This window comes from Artibeus jamaicensis, unplaced genomic scaffold (genome assembly GCF_021234435.1).
Source record: "Artibeus jamaicensis isolate MK-2021 breed Jamaican fruit bat unplaced genomic scaffold, CSHL_Jam_final contig_60, whole genome shotgun sequence".
Lineage (NCBI taxonomy): Eukaryota > Metazoa > Chordata > Mammalia > Chiroptera > Phyllostomidae > Artibeus > Artibeus jamaicensis.
The window spans coordinates 10,360,835-10,380,121 of record NW_026521900.1 but is presented as its reverse complement, the minus strand read 5'-3'; the positions used below and the strand labels follow the sequence as shown (position 1 = coordinate 10,380,121).

General features: G+C 41.3%; 1 pseudogene; it reads right to left on the bottom strand.

Moving 5' to 3' along the window:
• Positions 1-1,324: 1,324 nt before the first annotated feature.
• Positions 1,325-1,928, bottom strand: LOC128628216 (60S ribosomal protein L32-like; annotated as a pseudogene).
• Between the last annotated feature and the right edge of the window lie 17,359 nt (positions 1,929-19,287).

Here is a 19,287-nt window from a genome sequence, read left to right as displayed (position 1 = left end):
TCATACAGTTATCAATATACTATTTTATATGATGACATTTTGATATTTTGACATTTGATTTAATAACTAGATTTAGAATTTTGTAAGCCATGATTATGTCTAACCTGATTTAGGCCTCACTGTCAGGTCCTACCAAGACAGCACCATCTGATAGAAATATAATGCAAGATGCATGAGTAATTTTAAATTTTCTAGTAGCCACTTCATAAAAAGTAAAAAGAAACACGTGAAATTATTACTTTTAAAAATATTTTATTTACTTATTTTTAGATGAGGGGAAGAGAGAAAGAGAGGGAGAGTAACTTCAATGTGTGCTTGCCTCTTGTGTGCCCCCTACTGGGGACCTGGCCCACAACCCAGGCATGTGCTCTGACTGGAAATCAAACTGGCAACCCTTTGGTTCACAGGGCACTCAAACACTGAGCCACACCAGCCAGGGCATGAAATTATTTTTAAGAGTATATTCATTTGATAAAAACAGAAAGTAGAATGGTGGAGGCCAGAAGCTGTGGGGGGTGTGCCAATTAGTGCAAATACATATATTTCTGTTGATGGAAGAAACATCCAAACCTGTAGAGAATTTTTATAAGTTTATCTGAGCCAAACTGACAACATATGCCAGGGAGTAATGAGGCAGGATAGTAAGAAGCTAGGGAAATTCCTTCACAAGTAGAGTAAGGGAAACTGAGGGAAAATAATTAAAGAAAGCCAAATGATTTGAGCAATTTACAGCTAGCTAACAAATTACAAGGTTTTATCTTTCCTAACCGAGGACACTTAGGAACAAATGGTTTACACATGCCAGACCATCCCAGGACAGAGTGGCCTTAGTCCTGGTCCCTCTTCAGTGATATTCTTTGTCAATATGAGTAAAACTAATCAGAAAATAACTCCTGACCCCTCTATATGTACATTTTAATGAATAAATATTTTGAAGAACACACTTGAAAAACTAATAAATATTCTGTTAAGGCCCTCCCCTAGGATTCCAGCCAGCCAGACAAAGATAAAATGCCTCAAGTCAAAGGATCCATTCTTTGTTCTTGCTAAAGCAGCCTGCCCATGTCTTGCATCTCTGCCCTCTTCTTCCTAGATTCTAAGGGTCCCCATGAGACTTGCAACCAGGAGAGCAGCAGGCAGCAACAGCTTGTCCTGGGCTAACCCCTTGAACCTCTGTCCAAGGCCCCTGTTTTATCTTTTTTTCCCCTGTTGCTTCCTGAGGCCCTTCCTTTGTTTCACTGTCCCCAGCTTTAATAAACATACTCTCAAAATCCCTGGAACTGTGTTGTGAAATCTTCCCTGCATAAAGTCAAGAACCCACCTACTACTGGGGGACCTGAGGCAGACCCACTATGGGCCCAGACCCTGTCCAGTAACAGCAAAATCTCCCAAATACTCTGAAGAATAACAGTGGGATTTTGGGGCAGAATTGTATGGTTTTATTAACACAAATACAACATGTAGAAACTGTCCACTCATCTTCTTTGCTCTGCAGGCTGACATTGAGGTTGGTGATATTGATGGCCAGCTGGGCAACTCTTCACAATGGCCTTGAACTTCTTTGAGGAGACATTGTGAGGAATCTCAGCACAGTAAGATTTGTCACACATAAGCAGCACTTCAAGCTCCTCGACATTGTGGAACAGGAACTTCCAAAAGCTATTGAGCAGCATGTACTCTGTTTTCTTGTTGCTCCCATAACCAAGGTTGGGCATCAAGATCTGGTCCTTGAATCTTCTGTGTACCCTATTGTAAATGCCTCTGGGTTTCTGCCAGTTCCCATTAATTTGGACATAACAGTCTGACTGGTTCCAGATGGACTTCTTGATCTTCTTTTTGACAATCTTGGGTTTCATGAGGGGTCTGAGGTCAGCCATGGTGCTAAGTAGGAGATGGCAGCCACCTCTGTAGGCAATGCCCAGGAAAAGAGAGAGTATAACAGTTTTGAAGCTTCTTTTATGCATTTGAAATTAAGGAGGGAATGTACATGGAAGCTTAGAGAAAGCAGTGCAGGGATTGAATTACAAGATACTTAAGACTATGTGCTCTCTTGAGGTTTAATATCCTCTTTGAGGATATTACTTCTGGCTTTTCAAAGGTGTGTTAACTTACATGCACAAGAACAATGAATAGAGCTGTCTTACCTTTCACTAAATAAGTTATGGCCATGGCTAGTGTGGCTTAGTTGGTTGGAGCATCCTCCCATGGTCTGAAAGATCACAGGTTCTATTCCTGGTGAGGGCACATGACCAGATTGTGGGTTTGATCCCCAGTCAGGGCATGTACTAGAAGGCAACCAATCTGTTTCTCTCTCACGTCAATGTCTCTCTTGCTCTGTCTTTCTTTCCCTTCCTCCCTCTCTAAGAGCAATGAAAAAAAATGTCTTCTGGTGAGGATATAAATAAATAAGTAAATAAATAATAAATTATAGGCCTGGGGCTGACTACCCACCATGATCTGCCCAGTTAGAAACTTATAATCACATCACCCAGTGAAGTTACTTTCCATAGAACCTCCTATTTTTAATCCACATTTCATTTAACTAATGCAAAAAAGAATATAAATGGAGATACCATTTTTTAAAAGATTTCATTGATTTGTTTTGAGACAGAGGGGAAAGGAGGGAGAAAGAGAGGGAGAGAATTGTATGAGAGATACATCAATTGGTTGCCTCTCATATGCCACCAACCGGGGACCTGGCCTGAAACCTGGCCATGTGCCCTATCTGAGAATTGAACCATCAACCCTTTGGTTCAGCCCACTGAGCCACACCAGCCAGGGCTGGAGACACTTTAAAGTGAAGTTGGAGCTACCATCCCAGAACTGCCTTGACCTGGACCAAAAGCAACATCATATTTCAAACAATTGTTTGTTGTGACTACTGGACTAAAAATTCTTTAGAATCAGCATTCTTATATTAGCGTGTCTGAATTTATAGAAATTTCTCCCTTAACGAAACATGCATAAAAAGGCCTTACTGACAACTGTAACAGCATAATCAATTAAAAAAAAAAGAATACAGAAAAAAAAAGGCCTTACTGCCCTGGCTGGTGTGGCTCAGTGGATTGAGCTCGGGCCTGCAAACCAAATGTTTACCTGTTTAGTTCCCAGTCAGGGCACATGCCTGTGTTGCAGGCAGGGTCCCCAGTGGGGGGTGTTTGAGAGGCAACCACACCTTGATGTTTCTCTCCCTCTCTTTCTCTTTCCCTTTTCCTCTGTCTGGAAATAAATAAATATAATCTTTTTTTAAGTCCTTCCTTCTTACTCATGTAATTGTTCTCTTTCCCTTTGTCATAAATACCCCTTGCCTTCACCTCATAGTTGGAACACTATTTGGGTCTCTGCTGTAATCACTGATTCGTGAAGAGCTATTCTTCTGGATCTCAAACACTTGATGCCTCTCATGTTGGGCTTTTATTTTTAGGTTAACATCCAATACATCCTCAGTTATATCATTTCAACATATAATCAGTCTGAAAATATTATAGTCATGCACCACTTAACTAAGGGGATATGTCCTGAGAAATGTATCATTGGAGGATTTTGTTGTCAAGCAAACACCAGAGAGTGAACTTACACAAACTTAAATGGTATAACCTACTACACACCTAGGTTTTGGGTATAGCTTATTGCTATGTAGGGGGAGGAAAAATAATTTTTCTTCTGCTTTTCTGGGTTCTTGCCTGAGACATCACTGTAATAAAAGACAGATTAACAGGAGAAAAAAAACAAACTTAATAACATGTTTATCTCTTGTATACATAAGACAGACCCAGGAAAACTGGGTAACTCACCAAAAGGGCTGAAGCCACCAACCTTAAATATCACCTTGATCTGAAGACTGAAGATGATGGTGGTTAGGGAGGCCAGTTTTGGGAAGTTACCAAGAAAAGCACTATAAACAAGGGTAAGGTTATTATGTAGATTTAAGTCTTGCTTTCTGCATTAGTAACAGTGTCTAGAGATAAGGTCACCCCCCCCTTCCTGGTACAGCAAGGGTGACACCCTTACAAATAGAGATTTCCCTAACAAATATAAATGTCTTTCACAAAGGGTAACTTCTACTTGGTTTTCAGAGCTTCTCCCATGTCTAACATTTCTTAAAATTAACCAACCTAAAATAGTCCTTATGTCAAATAGACATATTTGGCGGTGACAAATTCCACTCCCCTATTGTTCCTAGTCTACTAACCTATACCACATATTGCTGTGCTGAATACTGTAGGCAATTATAACACAATGGTATTTGTGTAACTCATTGCACTATGACATTAACATGGCTACAGCATCACTAGATAATAGGAATTCTACAGCTCTGTTATAATCTTATGGGTCTATTGTCCAATGCTGGGCTTCTCTAACTCCATCTTGTTCAAGCCTGCTTTGTTCCCATGGCCTTTTAGGCTGATAGTTTCTGCTTAGTCTTGTATGTAGACAGGTTACTCATTAGAGGGATTCTGCTTGCAGCTTGAGTTGTAACAAAACCAGCCCTTTACCAGAAAGTGCCTTGGAAGTATGTACAAAAAGAATGATTGTTTATCGAAGATTTGCAGGAAGCTCATAACCAGAGTCACATCAACTATAGTTAACAGAGTAAAAATAAAGAGGTTTCACAATCTTCCTCAGACCCCTGGTATCTAGATATCTATGGTTATCAATCACCTTTTGCCACTCCCATTTCCTCCTTCCCTTGACATAAAAGAAGCCTGAATTCTGTACTTTCTTAATATGGTTCTTTAGGACCCTAGTTTGCCGTTTTCTTGGTTTGCTGGTTTTCTGAATAAAGTAATTTTCCTTGCTCCAACAACTTGTCACTCCTCATTGCTTGCCATGTGGCAAGTGGTACAAGCTTGGACAGGATTACACTATATACAGACCATCATTGATCTAAATGTCATTATGCAGCACATGATATTAGGAGACATTGCACATTCTTTTTCCATGCTAAATCATTGAAATCCACATGTATTTTACATGTCGTAATTCCTGTGCCTAGCAGCTACTTATGAATTCTCCATTATTTTATAGGCCAAGTGAGAAATCTTGCATTAACTTAATTTGAAGATGAAATACTGGCATATTATTTTCAATTATGTCATATTATGAAATAAGCATTTTTAGTCACTGAGTCAGAAGAGTTGCAATTCTTTATTTCATAGATAACATGTGTTGAAACAGAAAGTAGCAGATGTTTATGAACTATGTCTACTCTGTTTTATTATTCATCTTAATAATGATGACCATTTATTAAATACTTACCTCTTGCCAACTCATGCATGTTTTATAGATCTTCTGGAAGCACACTGTTAAGAACATGGGACTCTGGAGACAAACTGTCTATGGATTAATCTTGATTCAATCATTTACTAGTTGTGTAACTTTGAATATGGGCATTGACGGTTTTAATCCCGTTTTCTCACTTATCATATGGGGAAGATAATAATGTCCACCACACGACGTGAGAATTCAATGAGATTATTATTATCAAGACCTTAGCCAATTGCTTGGCTCATGTGAGCCCCTCAGTGAAAGTTCACCTGCTATTATTACTGTTTTACTCAATCCTTAAGACAGCCATGTCAGGCAGGTATTATGACTTCTGTTTGAGAGGTGATGAAATTGGGATTACATAACTTTTCTAAGGTTACAGGAACTGTTACAAAATGAAACTGGCTTTTAAATTTGTTGCCCAGATCCAGAATCCAGGGTTTTAACTCCCATGTCACCCCTCCCCCCTTACTGTCAGTTCTCATCATGACCGACATAAGCAGAGAAATTGGTTACATATGATTTGGGATCCATGCAACATAAAAACTTCCTACAAGGTTTTAATATGAAAACTGAAGATAAGTAATTGCAGAGCCTTTGGAGAGAAAAATGACTCTGGCAATTAAATAGAACAGTTATAAATAATTTTTATTGGCAGGATTTTTGGATACCTTTTTGAATAGATGTATAACTTTTTCTGTTTATAAATTTATCTTGTTAATTATAAAGTCAGAGTAAACAAAACAGCCTAAAGCATTCTAAAAAGCACCCATATTCTCATTGTCTCAATTAAATCACCAGACTCATTTTTTCTGTGTGTTTGTAGAATGATAACAGAGAAGCAGACTAACAGAGAATGTACATATAGACATGGAACTGGAGAGGAGAGGAGAGGAGAGAGGTGAGAGGGAGAAGGAGAGGGAGAGGGAGAGAGACAGAGAGATATTGTAAATATTGTAAAAAAAATATTTACAATAAATGAGGACCAGGGAATTCTGAAAATTGCCTCCTGGTTGTTCTGTCACATCTTGGCTGACCTGTCACTAATGTGACCAGGTTGGGAGTTAAATTAAACATCAGGGGATGCTCAGAGCCAGGGTTAGTCAACAGGAATTGGGGGTGAGGCCATTGGGAAGGACTGTGCAGGTTTAGGTCTTGCTAGGGAGCAAATGGTACCTGAGTACATCACATATAAGGGCACTAATCCATCAGATCAAGGACCCACCCTATGATCTCACTTAATCTTAATTACTTTCTTTGAGGCCCCATCCTCAAATACAGCCACAATGGGAGTTAGGGTTTCAACATCCAAATTCTGGGAGGACACAAACATTCAGCCCATGACATGTGATAAAGATGCCTTCATTCTTTACCATAAACAACAAGCCTAATATTCTAGATGCATTTGCTCTCTATAAATATATTGGTAAATTTTTTAAATATTAAAGCTGAGGATGGAATTCTACAGATAGTAACCTTTTTTCAGAAGGCCCAGAAAATATTCTCTCTCTGCCTCAAGGTATTTATGTCTCATATAAAATGGCTGATTGACAGAAATATTGTGCTAGAGCATGTTGTATACATAGACTATTTCTATATCAAGCATTTAACTGCTAACCTAGACTCAAACCCAGGTATGACAGATAGGCCTTCTCCAGAGGAAGAATGCTCAGTGTTAAGAAACTTCTTCCAGTGTGAAAAATCACAGAAGTTTTGGGGCAACAGTAGCTTTTAAAAATACTTTAGCCAGCCTTGGCCGGGTGACACAGTTGGTTGGAATGTCGTCCCATACATGAAAAGGCTGTGGGTTCAATTCCTGGTCAGGGCACATACCTAGGTTTCATGTTTAATCGTCAGGCATGTATGAGAGGAAACTGACCAGATGTTTCTCTTCTCTCTCTTCTCCTCTGTCTCTCGGTCTCTCCCTCTCCCCTCTCTCAGCCTCTCCCTCCCTTCCTCTTTCTCTAAAATCAATAAACATATCCTTGGGTGAGGATTAAGAAAACATTTAAAAATACTTTGGCCAACCCTGCTGATGTGGCTCAGTGGATTGAGCACGGGCCTGGGAATACAAAGGCTGCAGGTTGGACTCCTGGTCAGGACACATGCCTGGGTTTCAGACCAGGTCCCCAGTTGGGGGGCGTGTGAGAGGCAACTGATCGATGTTTCCCTCACACACTGATGTTTTTCTTTCTGCCTTTCTCCCTCCCTTTCCCTCTCTCTGAAAAGAACTAAGTAGAAATACTTTGTCCACTTTTGGCTTTCAGCTTGGAGAGGGTAGATGCAACTTTCTTCTGTCGTCCCAAATCTGGGTTCATCTGACACCAGCTGCCTGCACCATGCTACCGAAGTTCAACCCCAGTGAGATCAAAGTCCTATACCTCAGGTGCTCTGGTGGGGAAGTTGGTGCCACATCTGCCTTGGCCCTCAAGATTGGCCCCCTGGGCCTGTCTCCAAAAAAGGTTGGTGATGACGTCACCAAAGCAAGCAGTGATTGGAAGGGTCTGAGGATTACAGTGAACCTGACCATCAGAACAGACAGGCCCAGATGGAGCTAGTGCCTTCTGCCTCTGCCCTGATCATCAAAGCCATCAAAGAACCACCATGAGACAGAAGAGAGAGAGAAAAAAAAAAAAAGCAAGCAGGCCCTGGCTGGTGTAGCTTAGTGGATTAAGCACAGGCCTATGAACCAGAGGATCACAGTTCAATTCCCAGTCAGGGCACATGCTTGGGTTGCAGGCCAGTCCCTGGCAGGGGACACAGAGGCAAACAGACATTGAAAAAAAACAAAACAAAAAATCCGGTGGAAATGGGAGGGAGGAGGGGAGCATGGGGCGTGGTGGGCTGGGATGGGAGAAATAGAAAACTGTACTTGAAAAATCATTAGATTTTTAAAAAGATGCAAAAAAAGAAGAAAAAACCAAAAAACAAACACAAACATTAAGCACAGTGGAAATATCAGTTTTGATGTGTTCCTGTACTGGCAGGCAGCCCTTGACTCTGTCTCTTTCTGTTCCCTCCTCCAGGCCATTAGCTGTTACATTTCTGGTTTTCAGACCCAGGGTACTACTACCCACTCTCTCTGGCTTCCCTACTCCTGTCCGTACTTTTGACATTTTCTTAGTCCCCTTGGAGTACCTAGTTTGAGAATGCTAATCTGTTTTCTACCAGGACCTTGGATGGCAGGATAGAATATCCTTAAAGTTTTATTATTTGCATTCCTTTTTTATATGCCTTTCAATACCTGTTTTGGTATATTGTGTTGTCATAATGCAACCGTTTTTTGTTTTCCAGCTCTACATTTTCTACTGCATTATTTAATGTACAAGTCCATAGTTTACATTGAGATTCACTCTTTATTTTGTACAGTCTATGGGTTTGAACAAATGTATAGTGACCTGTATCCGGAATTACAGCGTCATACAAAGTAGTTTCATGGCCCTAAAAATCCTTTGTGCTGCACCTATTTATCTTTCCCCCTCCCCATGAAACTCTGGAAACCACTGATCTTTTTACATCTCTATAATTTTAACAATTTTTATTGTGATAAAACAAACACAGAATATAAAATTTACCATCTTAACCATGTTAAAGTGTATAGTTCAGCTGCGTTGAGTATATTCACATTGTTGTGTAACAAACCTCAAGAACTTTCTCATATCACAAATTGAAACTCTGTACCCATCAAACAATTCCTCACTTCCCCTTCCCCCAGCCTCTAGTAACCATCATTCCACTTTCTGTTTTGATGAATTTGACTACTCTAGGTTCCTTATAAAAATGGAGTCATACAATATTTGTCTTTTTGTAATTGGCTAATTTCACTTAGCATAATGTTCTCAAGGTTCATCAATGTTTGTAACATGTGACAGCCTTATTTTTTAAGACTGAATAATATTCCATTGTATGTATATACCACATTTTCTTTATCCTTTCTTCCATAGATGGGTGCTTGAGTTGCTTCCACCTCTTGGCTCTTGTGAAAAGTGCTTCTTTGAACACGAGTGTACATGTCTCTATTATTTTGTCTTTTGCACAATGTCGTATATTTGGAATTATACAGTATGTAGCCTTTAAAGATTGGCTTTGCTCACTAAGCAACATGCATTTAAGTTTCCTACATGTCCTTTTGTTCCTTGGTAGCTCATTTTGATTGCTTCATATCTTTGTCAACATTTGGTATTATCAGTACTTTTAAAAATATATTTTATTAATTATGCTATTATACTTGTCCCATTCCCCCCTTTATTCCCCTCCGCCCTGCATACCCCCTCTCACCTGCATACCCCCCCATTTAGTTCATGCCCATGGGTTGTACATATAAGTTCTTTGGCTTCTACATTTCTTATACTATTCTTAACCTCCCCCTGTCTATTTTGCACCTATCATTTATGTTTTTATTCCCTGTACCTCATTATTCTACCCCCACCTCTCCCGACTGATAACCATCCATGTGATCTCCATTTCTGTGATTCTGTTCCTGTTCTAGTTGTTTGCTTAGTTTGTTTTTGTTTTTAGGTTCAGTTGTTGATAGTTATAAGTTTGTTGTCATTTTACTGTTCATAGTTTTAATCATCTTTTTCTTAGATAAGTCTCTTTAACATTTCATATAATAATGGTTTGTGATGATGAAATCCTTTAACTTGACCTCATCTGGGAAGCACTTATCTGCCCTCCCATTTTAAAGGAAAGCTTTGCTGGATAGAGCAATCTTGGATGCAGGTCATTGCCTTTCGTGGCTTTGAATAATTCTTTCCAGCCCTTTCTTTCCTGCAAGGTTTCTTTTGAGAATTCAGCTGCTAGTCTTATGGGCACTCCTTTGTAGGTAACTCTCTCCTTTTCTCTTGCTGCTTTTAAGATTCTCTCCTTATCTTTAACCTTGGGTAACTTAATGATGATGTGCTTTGGTGTGTTCCTCCTTGGGTCCAACTTCTTTGGGACTCCGGGCTTCCTGGACTTCCTGGAAATCCATTTCCTTTGCCGGATTGTGGAAGTTCTCTTTCATTATGTTTTCAAATAAGTTTTCAATTTCTTGTTCTTCTTCTTCTCCTTCTGGTACCCCTATGATTCAGATATTGGAATGCTTAAAGTTGTCCCAGAGGTTCCCAAGTCTCTCCTCATTTTTTTGAATTCTTGTTTCTTTACTCTGTTCTGGTTGACTGTTTGTTTCTTCCTTCTGCTCCAAACCATTGATTCGAGTCCCAGGTTACTTTTCTTCACTGTTGGTTCCCTGTACATTTTCCTTTATTTCACTTTTCATAGCATTCACCTTTTCCTCTATTTTGCGACCAAACTCAATCATTTCTGTGAGTATCCTGATTACCAGTATTGTGAACTGGGCATCTAATAGGTTGGCTATCTCTTCATTGCTTAGTTGTATTTTTTCTGCAGCTTTGATCTGTTCTTTCATTTGGGCCACTTTTTTTCATTCCCACATGCCTGTTACTTAGTAAGAGGTGGAGCCTTATGTATTATTCGTCAGGGTGGGACAACCCATGTTGCTGCATTTCATCACTGTATGTGGGGGAAGGGTCTGAGAGGGAATAATGCCACTTGCTCAGCTGTTGGCTGGCTTTCAGTCACTTCCTCCACTACTCACAAGTAAATTGGGCCCTTCTGGTACTGATTCTGGGTGGGTGGGTCTGTGTATGTTCTAGGACCCTGTGGGTCTCTCCAATGAACTCTCCTGTGAGGCTGGGAGTTTCTTCTGGCACTGCAACCCCCAAAGGTTTTTTCAATCAGAGGTTTTGAGGCTTTATTTCCCTGCACTGGAACCTTGGGCTGCACAGTCCGTCTTGCTCCCAAGTTGTTCCTCCCAGTTTATCCATGCATGAATGTGGGACCACCGCTCTGCTACCTTGCCCACCCTAGTCCTCCAGCCTCTGCCTTGCCACATGTCCTCTCCACTGCAGCTGCCTATTTCCATCCCTCCTACCAGTCTGGATGAATGTTTCTTCCTTAACTCCTTAGTTGTCGGATGTCCATACAGTTCTATTTTCTGTCAGTTCTTCTTTTTTTTAAAAAAAAATTTGATGAAGTCCAGTTTATATATTTTCTTTCTTTTTAAAAAATATTTTATTTATTTATTTTCAGAGAGAGGGGAAGGGAAGGAAAAAGAGAGGGAGAGAAACATTAATGTGTGTTTGCCTCTCATGTGTCCCCCACTGGGAGCTGGCCTGCAACCCAGGCATGTGCCCTGACTGGGAATCAAACTGTGATCGCATGGTTCCCAGGTCCACGCTCAATCCACTGAGCTACACCAGCCAGGGCTTCTGTCAGTTCTTCTTATGTTTTGTTTTTAAAATTGTTTTCCTTCTTATGGGTGTTTGAGGAGGCACAGTTTATCTACCTACACCTCCATCTTGGCCAGAAGTCAATAAATACAATCTTTAAAAGGAACTTCAAAAGTGACAATGACTCCTGTTAACCTTGTTGTTTAATTGGGGCTTTGTAAATAGCTCCAGTTAATAGGTCTGTCAATATTCTCCTGGGAAACAATCTCACTGAATTGACAACTGTAATACTTAGAATGTCTGCTTAAAAAGAGAGAAAACAAAACACCTAATGCTCAGAGAATATGGAAATGTCTGACTATTTTTTAAAGATTTTATTTATTTATTTTTAGAGAGACAGAAAGAGGAGGAGAAAGAGAGGGAGAGAAACATCAATGTGTGGTTGCCTCTTGTGTGCCCCCCACTGGGGACATGTCCTGCAGCCCAGGCATGTGCCCTGACTGGCAATTGAACCAGTGACGCATTGGTTCATAGGCCAGCACTCAGTCCACTGAACCACACCAGCCAGGACATAAATCTCTCACTATTTTACTCTTATTTTCTCTAATCTGTGCCCAGACTCTTAAAACAATCTCAGGGTGGCATGGCAGTGGTGAAAGGAGACCTCGAAGGAGCCAAAGCCCTGAGGATGGATAACCTTCCTCTCCAGTAGGTGGAGCTGTGGTCCCAGTAGGAAGGACGTACCTTTCTCCCCAGAGGGAAGAACTTGGTAAAAATTACTCCATAAAATGGCTTATAAACTTGAGCAGTCAGTAAAATTTTACTGTAAATAACCAGGCAGTAAAATATTTTAGACTTTGTATACCATACAGTCTCTGTCACAACTACCCAATTCTGCTGTTATATAGCAGGGAAGTATCCAATACATGCACAAATCAGTGTAGGTGCTTTCAATAAAACTTAAAACAGACAGGAGATTAGTTTGGGCTCATGGGCTGTAGTTTCCTGGCCTCTGCCATAGAGGAATGAAAACTTACATGCACATAAAAACCTGTACTTGAATGCTTATAGTAGTTCTATTCATAACTGCCTCAAACTGAAAACAACCCAAATGTCCTTCAAAGAGTAAATGTATAAACAAATTGTGATATATTTATGTAACAGAGTATTACTTAGCAATGCAGAGAAATGAACCATTGATACATGCATCGAAATAGATGAATCTCAAAGTATTATGCTGAGTGAAAGAAGCCAGATTCAGAGCAAATTTTCCTGATGACTCCATTTATATGACATTCTGGTAAAAAACAAACAAACAAAAAACAAAACTAAACAAAATATAGGGACAGAGAACAGATCCAGGGAGTCCTAAGAATGTAGCAGTTAAAAATGATGAGGTAAGATATTCTTGTTACTACTGTAATAAATTCCCACAAAGTTTGTGGCTTGAAACAGTACAAAATTTAATTCTTTCATCTTTTTTACCCAGTCTGGTAACCCTCGTCCCCTCTGACAGCTCTCGGTCTTTTCTCTATGAGTCTGTTTCTATTACGTTTGTTAGTATATATTATTCATTAGATTCCATATATGACTGAAATCATATGATACTTGTCTTTCTCTGACTGGCTCATTTCACTTAGCATAATGTTCTCTAGACCCATCCAGGTTGTTGTAAAGGGTAAAATTTCCTTCTTTTTAAAAAATATATTTTATTGATTATGCCATTACAGTTGTCCTATTCCCCCCTTCATTCCCCTATACCCTGCACACCCCTCCCCCACCATTCCCCCCTTTGTTTATGTCCACGTGTCACAAGTTCTTTACATTCTATATTTCCCATACTATTCTTGCCCTCCCCCTATCTATTTTCTTCCTACCATCTATGCTACTTATTTTCTGTACCTTCTCCCCCATTCTCCTCCTCCCACTACCCTGTTGCTAACCCTCCATGTGATCTCCACTTCTGTGGCTCTGCTCCTGATCTAGTTGTCCTCTTAGTTTGCTTTTGTTTTAGGTGTGGTTGTTAATAACTGTCAGTTTGCTGTCCTTTCACTGTTCATATTCTTTATCTTCTTTTTCTTAGATAAGCCCCTTTAACATTCATATAATAAGGGCTTGGTGGTGATGAACTCCTTGAACATGACCTTATCTGAGAAGCACTTTAACTGTCCTTCCATTCTAAATGAAAGCTTTGCAGGATAGAGCAATGTTGGATGGAAGTCTTTGGATTTCATGATTTGGAATACTTCTTTCCAGCCCCTTCTTGCCTGTAAGGGCTCTTTTGAGAAATCCAATGACAGTCTGATGGGAACTCCTTTGTAGGTGACTGTCCCCTTATCTCTTGCTGCTTCTAGGATTCTCTCCTTCATTTTACTCTTGGCTAATGTAATGATGATGTGCCTTGGTGTGTTCCTTCTTGGGTCCAACTTCTTTGGGACTCTCTGAGCTTCCTGGATTTCCTGGAAGTCTATTTCCTTTGCCAGATTGGGGAAGTTCTCTTTTATTATTTGTTCAAATAAGTTTTCCACTCGTGGCTGTTCCTTTTCCCCTTCTGGCACCCCTATAATTTGAATGTTGGAACATTTAAAGATATCCTGGAGGTTGCTAAGCCTCTCCTCATTTTTCTGAATTCTTGTTTCTTCATTCTTTTCTGTTTGGTTGTTTTCTTCCTCCTTCTGGTCTACTCCCTTGTTTTGAGTCCCAGTTTCCTTTCCATCACTATTGGTTTCCTGTGCATTTCTCTTCATTTCACTTAGTGTAGCCTTCATTTGTTCCTCTAATTTGTGACTAAAATTAACCAGTTCTGTGAGCATCCTGATCACCAGTGTTTTGAACTGTGCATCTGAAAGTTTGGCTATCTCTTGGTCACTTAGAATTATTGGCTCTGGGGCTTTGAGCTATTCTTGAGCCATAATGTTTTGGTCTGTTTGCATCTGTTACATATGAGGGGTGAAGCCTTAGGTGTTCACCAGGGCGGGGCCACCCAGGTTGCTGGGTTGTGACACTGTATGTGGGGGCAGGGTCAGAGAGGCGCAATGGCATTTGTTCCGCTCTCAGATTTCTGTCCCCTCTGCCACTTCCCACAAGCAAAATAGGCCCTTCTGGTGCTTGTTCCTGGGTGTGTGGGCTTGTGTACCCTCCAGGACCCTGTGGGTCTCTCCAGTGAACTCTCCCAGCACCTCAACCCCAAAAGTCTTTCTAATTGGTGCTTTCAGGCTCTAATTCCTGTTGCTGGGGTGCTAGCCTGAGTGGTCTGTCTCACCGTTTGCTTCTTTGGTTGGTTTATCTGCACTCAAATGTGTGACCGCAGTCAGCTAGCTGCCCTGCGCCCTCACCAGGTCCACCCGTTGCCACCCCACGCCTGGGATCCGCCAACTGCCGCTTGTACTCCTGAGTCAGTCTGGATGATCTTTCCCGCCTGACCTCGCTCCGCCACTGATTCCACCCCCTTACCGGTCTGGCTGAATGGTTCATTGTTTTTGGAAGTCTTTCGTACAGTTCAATTTTCTGTGTTTTGGCTGTGTTTTTGTTACTAAAACTTTGTTGTCTTTAAACTTGATTGTGCAAGGAGGCACAATGTTTCCACCTATGCCTCCATCTTGGCTGGAAGTCCCTTTTTTTTTACAACTGAGTAGTATTCCATTATGTAAATGTTCCACAGTTTTTTAAAATTCAGTCATCTAGTGATTGGCCAAAAAAAACCCCAAACATAAAAAACTCATATACATAGACAACAACATTGTGGTTACCTGAGGGGAAGGGAGGTAGCGGGAGGTAAAAGAGGGTATAATTTTTTAAAACATTTTATTTTATTTTTAAATGACTGTTAGTTAGGATTACTGTTTTTTAAATTTATTTATTTAAATTTAGAGGGGAAGGAGAGAGGGAGAGAAACATCAATGTATGGTTGTCTCTAGTGCATACCCTGCTGGGAACTGGCCTGCAACCCAAGCACGTGCCCTGACTGGGAATTGAACCTCGATCCTCTGGTTCGCAGACCTGCGCTCAATCCACTGAGCTACATCAGCCAGGGCAAGAGGGTACAATTTTTTAAAAAGAAAGAAATACAACTTTCCACTAATAAAAAAATAGTACATAGTTATTATCTTACAGTTTTGGAGGTCACAAATTCTAATTGGTCCATTGGAACTTGATTTCTTGATTTAAGAAATCAAGGTGTATGCAGGGCTACATTCCTTCTAGAGCCTCTTGGGAAGAATTCTTCTCCTTGCCTTTTTTACCCTTTAGAGGTTATCTGCATTCCTTAGCTTATGGCCCCCATCTTCCATCTTCAAAGGTGGCAGCATTTCAGTCTCTTGCTGTATCTCTCTCTCTCTCTCCTCTGACCCTTCTCCTTCTTTCTTCTAAGTACCCTTGTGATTACATTGTATCCACCAAGATAAGTCAGGATAATTTCCCTATTTTAAGACAATTCACTTAGCCTTGGCTGATGTAGCTCAGTGGATTGAGCACTGGACTGTGAACCAAAGGGTTATGGTTCAATTCCCAGTCAAGACGCATGCCTGGGTTACAGGCCAGTTCCCAGCAGGGGACTCACGAGAGGCAACCATACATTGGTATTTCTCTCCTTCTCTCCTTCCCTTCCCCTCTAAAGATAAATAAATAAAATCTTTTTAAAAAGATAATTAATGTAGTCATATCTGCAAAGTCCTTTTTGCCACATAAGGTCACATATTCCTAGATTTCAGAAATTAGGCTGTAGATATCTTTGAGGGCATCATTATTCTGAGTAGCACAAGCAGGTTTACATGTATCAATATGGAAATCCCTGTAGTCCATATTTATTTCAAGCTTTATTTCTAATTGGAAATGCAATTTGTAGAAAAACAAGATTATTCTTTAAAAAATATTTCATTTATTTAGTTTTAGATAGAGGGGCAAGGGAAAGAGAAAGAGAGGGAGAGAAACATCAATGTGTGGTTGCCCCAAACATGGCCCCCAACTGAGGACCTGGCCCACAACCCAGGCATGTGCCCTGACTGGGAAGTGAACTGGTGACCCTTTGGTTCGCAGGCCGGCACTCAATCCACTGAGCTACACCAGGCAGGGCAAGAATATTCATATAAGTACAGAGATGTATTATAAAGTTGTATACCTGAAATTTATATTATGTTATTAACCACTGTTACTCTAATAAAAATGTCCCTATAAAAGGAAAAACCAAAAATAAACTGTATATTTTTCTATGTACTGTATATGTAAATGCATAGAAAGTGGTCTGGAAGGATATCCAGTAAACTGACACACAGCTGTGACCTCCGGCATGGACTCTAGGATCCAAGTGGATGGTCAAGTGCAAGACCATCAGGCCTGATTGTCAGAAAGCTTCAGGAGAGATTTCTTCAAGACAAAAGAATGAATAAGCACATTTTTATTATTTGAAAGAATGAACTCTAGCCAGAGTATCTAGATTTGAATCTCAGTGCTAGCACTTGCTAATATGTGATTTGCAATGATGTTAGGCAATAGAAAATATATTTTGGTCTCTGCCCCTGGTTCCCGGCACAAAGCTCTGAAAACTCTTGTAATTTCTTAAGTGATAAGAGCAGTAAAAGCATCTTTTGTTCTAACATTTGATCTTTGACACCAGTTCCTGACACAAAGTTCTTGAAACCCTTGTAATTTCCTGGGTGATAGGAGTGTCTATTGTTCTAATGAGGTGGCTCTGGGTGGGCTCCTGGATGGCTCTTGTGTGGGGGCTTATCACCAAAAAACCATGTCATAATTAGAAAATTGGAATTTTCAGCCCTGTTCCTCATTCTTCATAGAGGGGAGAGTGGCTGAAAATGGAGTTAATGATCGATCTTGCCTGTGTAAGGAAGCTTCTATGAAATCCTAACAGTATGGGGTTTGGAAAGCTTTCAGGTTGCTGAACACATGGAGGTGCTGGGAGAGTGGAGGATCTCTTGTCTCCCAGAATGAAACCTCACAGCATGCACAGTTGCAAAAACATCCCCAATGAGTCCAGGACTCTACCAAGAAAACCCTGAGGACTAATGAAACCCAGTGCTTCTGACTGTCTGGCAAAGCCCATCACAGTGAGGAGTGAGCCCCAGAACCAGGCTATGCTCCACCATAGGCTGCAAGGACCTGCCCTGTATTAGCTTGGCTGTCCCCGTAACCCAGCACACACCAAGGTTAGGATGCCAGCACTGCTGTCTGGCCTGGCACGTGGACCCCAGAGGAGCAGGCAGCTAAGAACTAACCTAACCTCCCCTCAGGGGGAATCTTGAGAGTAAAGTACATCTTCCCAAATGTATACCCTACTTAGCCTTCATCAAATTTATGAAACTAAATGCACAAATGCCAAGAGCAGGCTTCTCAGGTGGTAGAAATGGTGGTGGGTGGGAGGGGTCCATCCTCACTCTCCCATAGCTTTCCCTGTGGGTGTGAAAAGGTAGTGTTAGACCTGGGCCCCCTAACTAGTGGTAAAGGCCAGTGTAACCACTGGTAGAATCCAGAGTTAACCTACTGCTCTGAAAAGAAGGCAGCTGGGGTAGGTAACTTAGCAGTAACCAAGGGAAGTAACTCTTCTCTTTTCTGGATGAGGCCTTCAGCCTGTCATTTCTTCTTGGTCTCCTTGGTATCCTCAGCTGAAATTAAAGTACGGAAAGCAGATGAGTTCTGGAGCATTTTGTAATCCCAAACTTGGGCAGCTTCCGTGGGCTTCCAGCAATTCCCACACAGAGCCCAACAAAAGAAGAGTGATTAATCCTTTTTAAAGAAAGTGCAAGTCTCCCTGAGTGGTGTGGCTTAGTGGGTTGGGCATTGTCCCACAAACCAAGGGGTCACTGGTTCCATTCCTGGTCAGGGCACATGCCTGGGTTGTGGGCCAGGTCCCTGGTTGGGGGCATGCAAGGGACAATCAGATGGATGTTTCTCTCACACATAGTGTTTCTCTTCCTCTCTTTCTCCTTCCCTTCCACTCTCTCTCTCTGAAAATAAATAAAAATAAAATCTTAAAAAAAAGAAATTCCAAGTCCACTTACCTTTAAGAACAGGCAGAAGGAGGGGCCACTTTGCCTTCTGCAAGGGCTGCTGCATAGATCTTCAGGTGTAGCTTTAGAGCTGATGAAAACCAGCTTTATCCCTCCCTTGTCCCAGCTTGTGAGTGATGTACCTCACTTACCCTGCTATTTCCCTGACTGAGCAGGGCCATTGGCAGAGTCTAGGTCCACTTGTGGCAGGTAGATGTGGTGCCAGCAAGGACAATCAGAGCATGCATTGGACACCAGCACCACCCCCCTCCACTTGCCACGTACTGGTTCCTCTGATTCTGGGGCCAGAGCACAGGACTTTCAGGTTTTGCTTTGATTAAGGGAGCCATTTTGGGCCATAACCATAGAACTGTAAAGGGCCCTAGGACTGTAAGGGGGAGTGAAGTGTATCCTCGGCCCTTGAGAAGCTCATGGATTAATGAGAAAGATAGTCAGTGTGACAGGACAGTGCTGTGATGAGAGCATATGTGCTAGCCTGCCCTGAGATATGGGAGGGCTGCTAGAAGAGAGGGATCAGGGAGCTGGCATCTGCAAGACAAGCCTTTCCCCACAGTTACCTAGTGGAAGGCTTGCCAGGAGCAACCTCACCTCACCATTGGGCAAGCTTAGTTAGGCTGTGCCTGAGTGTGGACAGGCACTCTCCCATGCCACCATCAATACCCACTATCTGGGGATATCTGATGATGATGAGGCCACACCTGGGCATGGGAACACAAAGCTCAGGGCTTGTCACTCAAAGGTTCCATTCTCAGTTCCTTCCTGCTCTT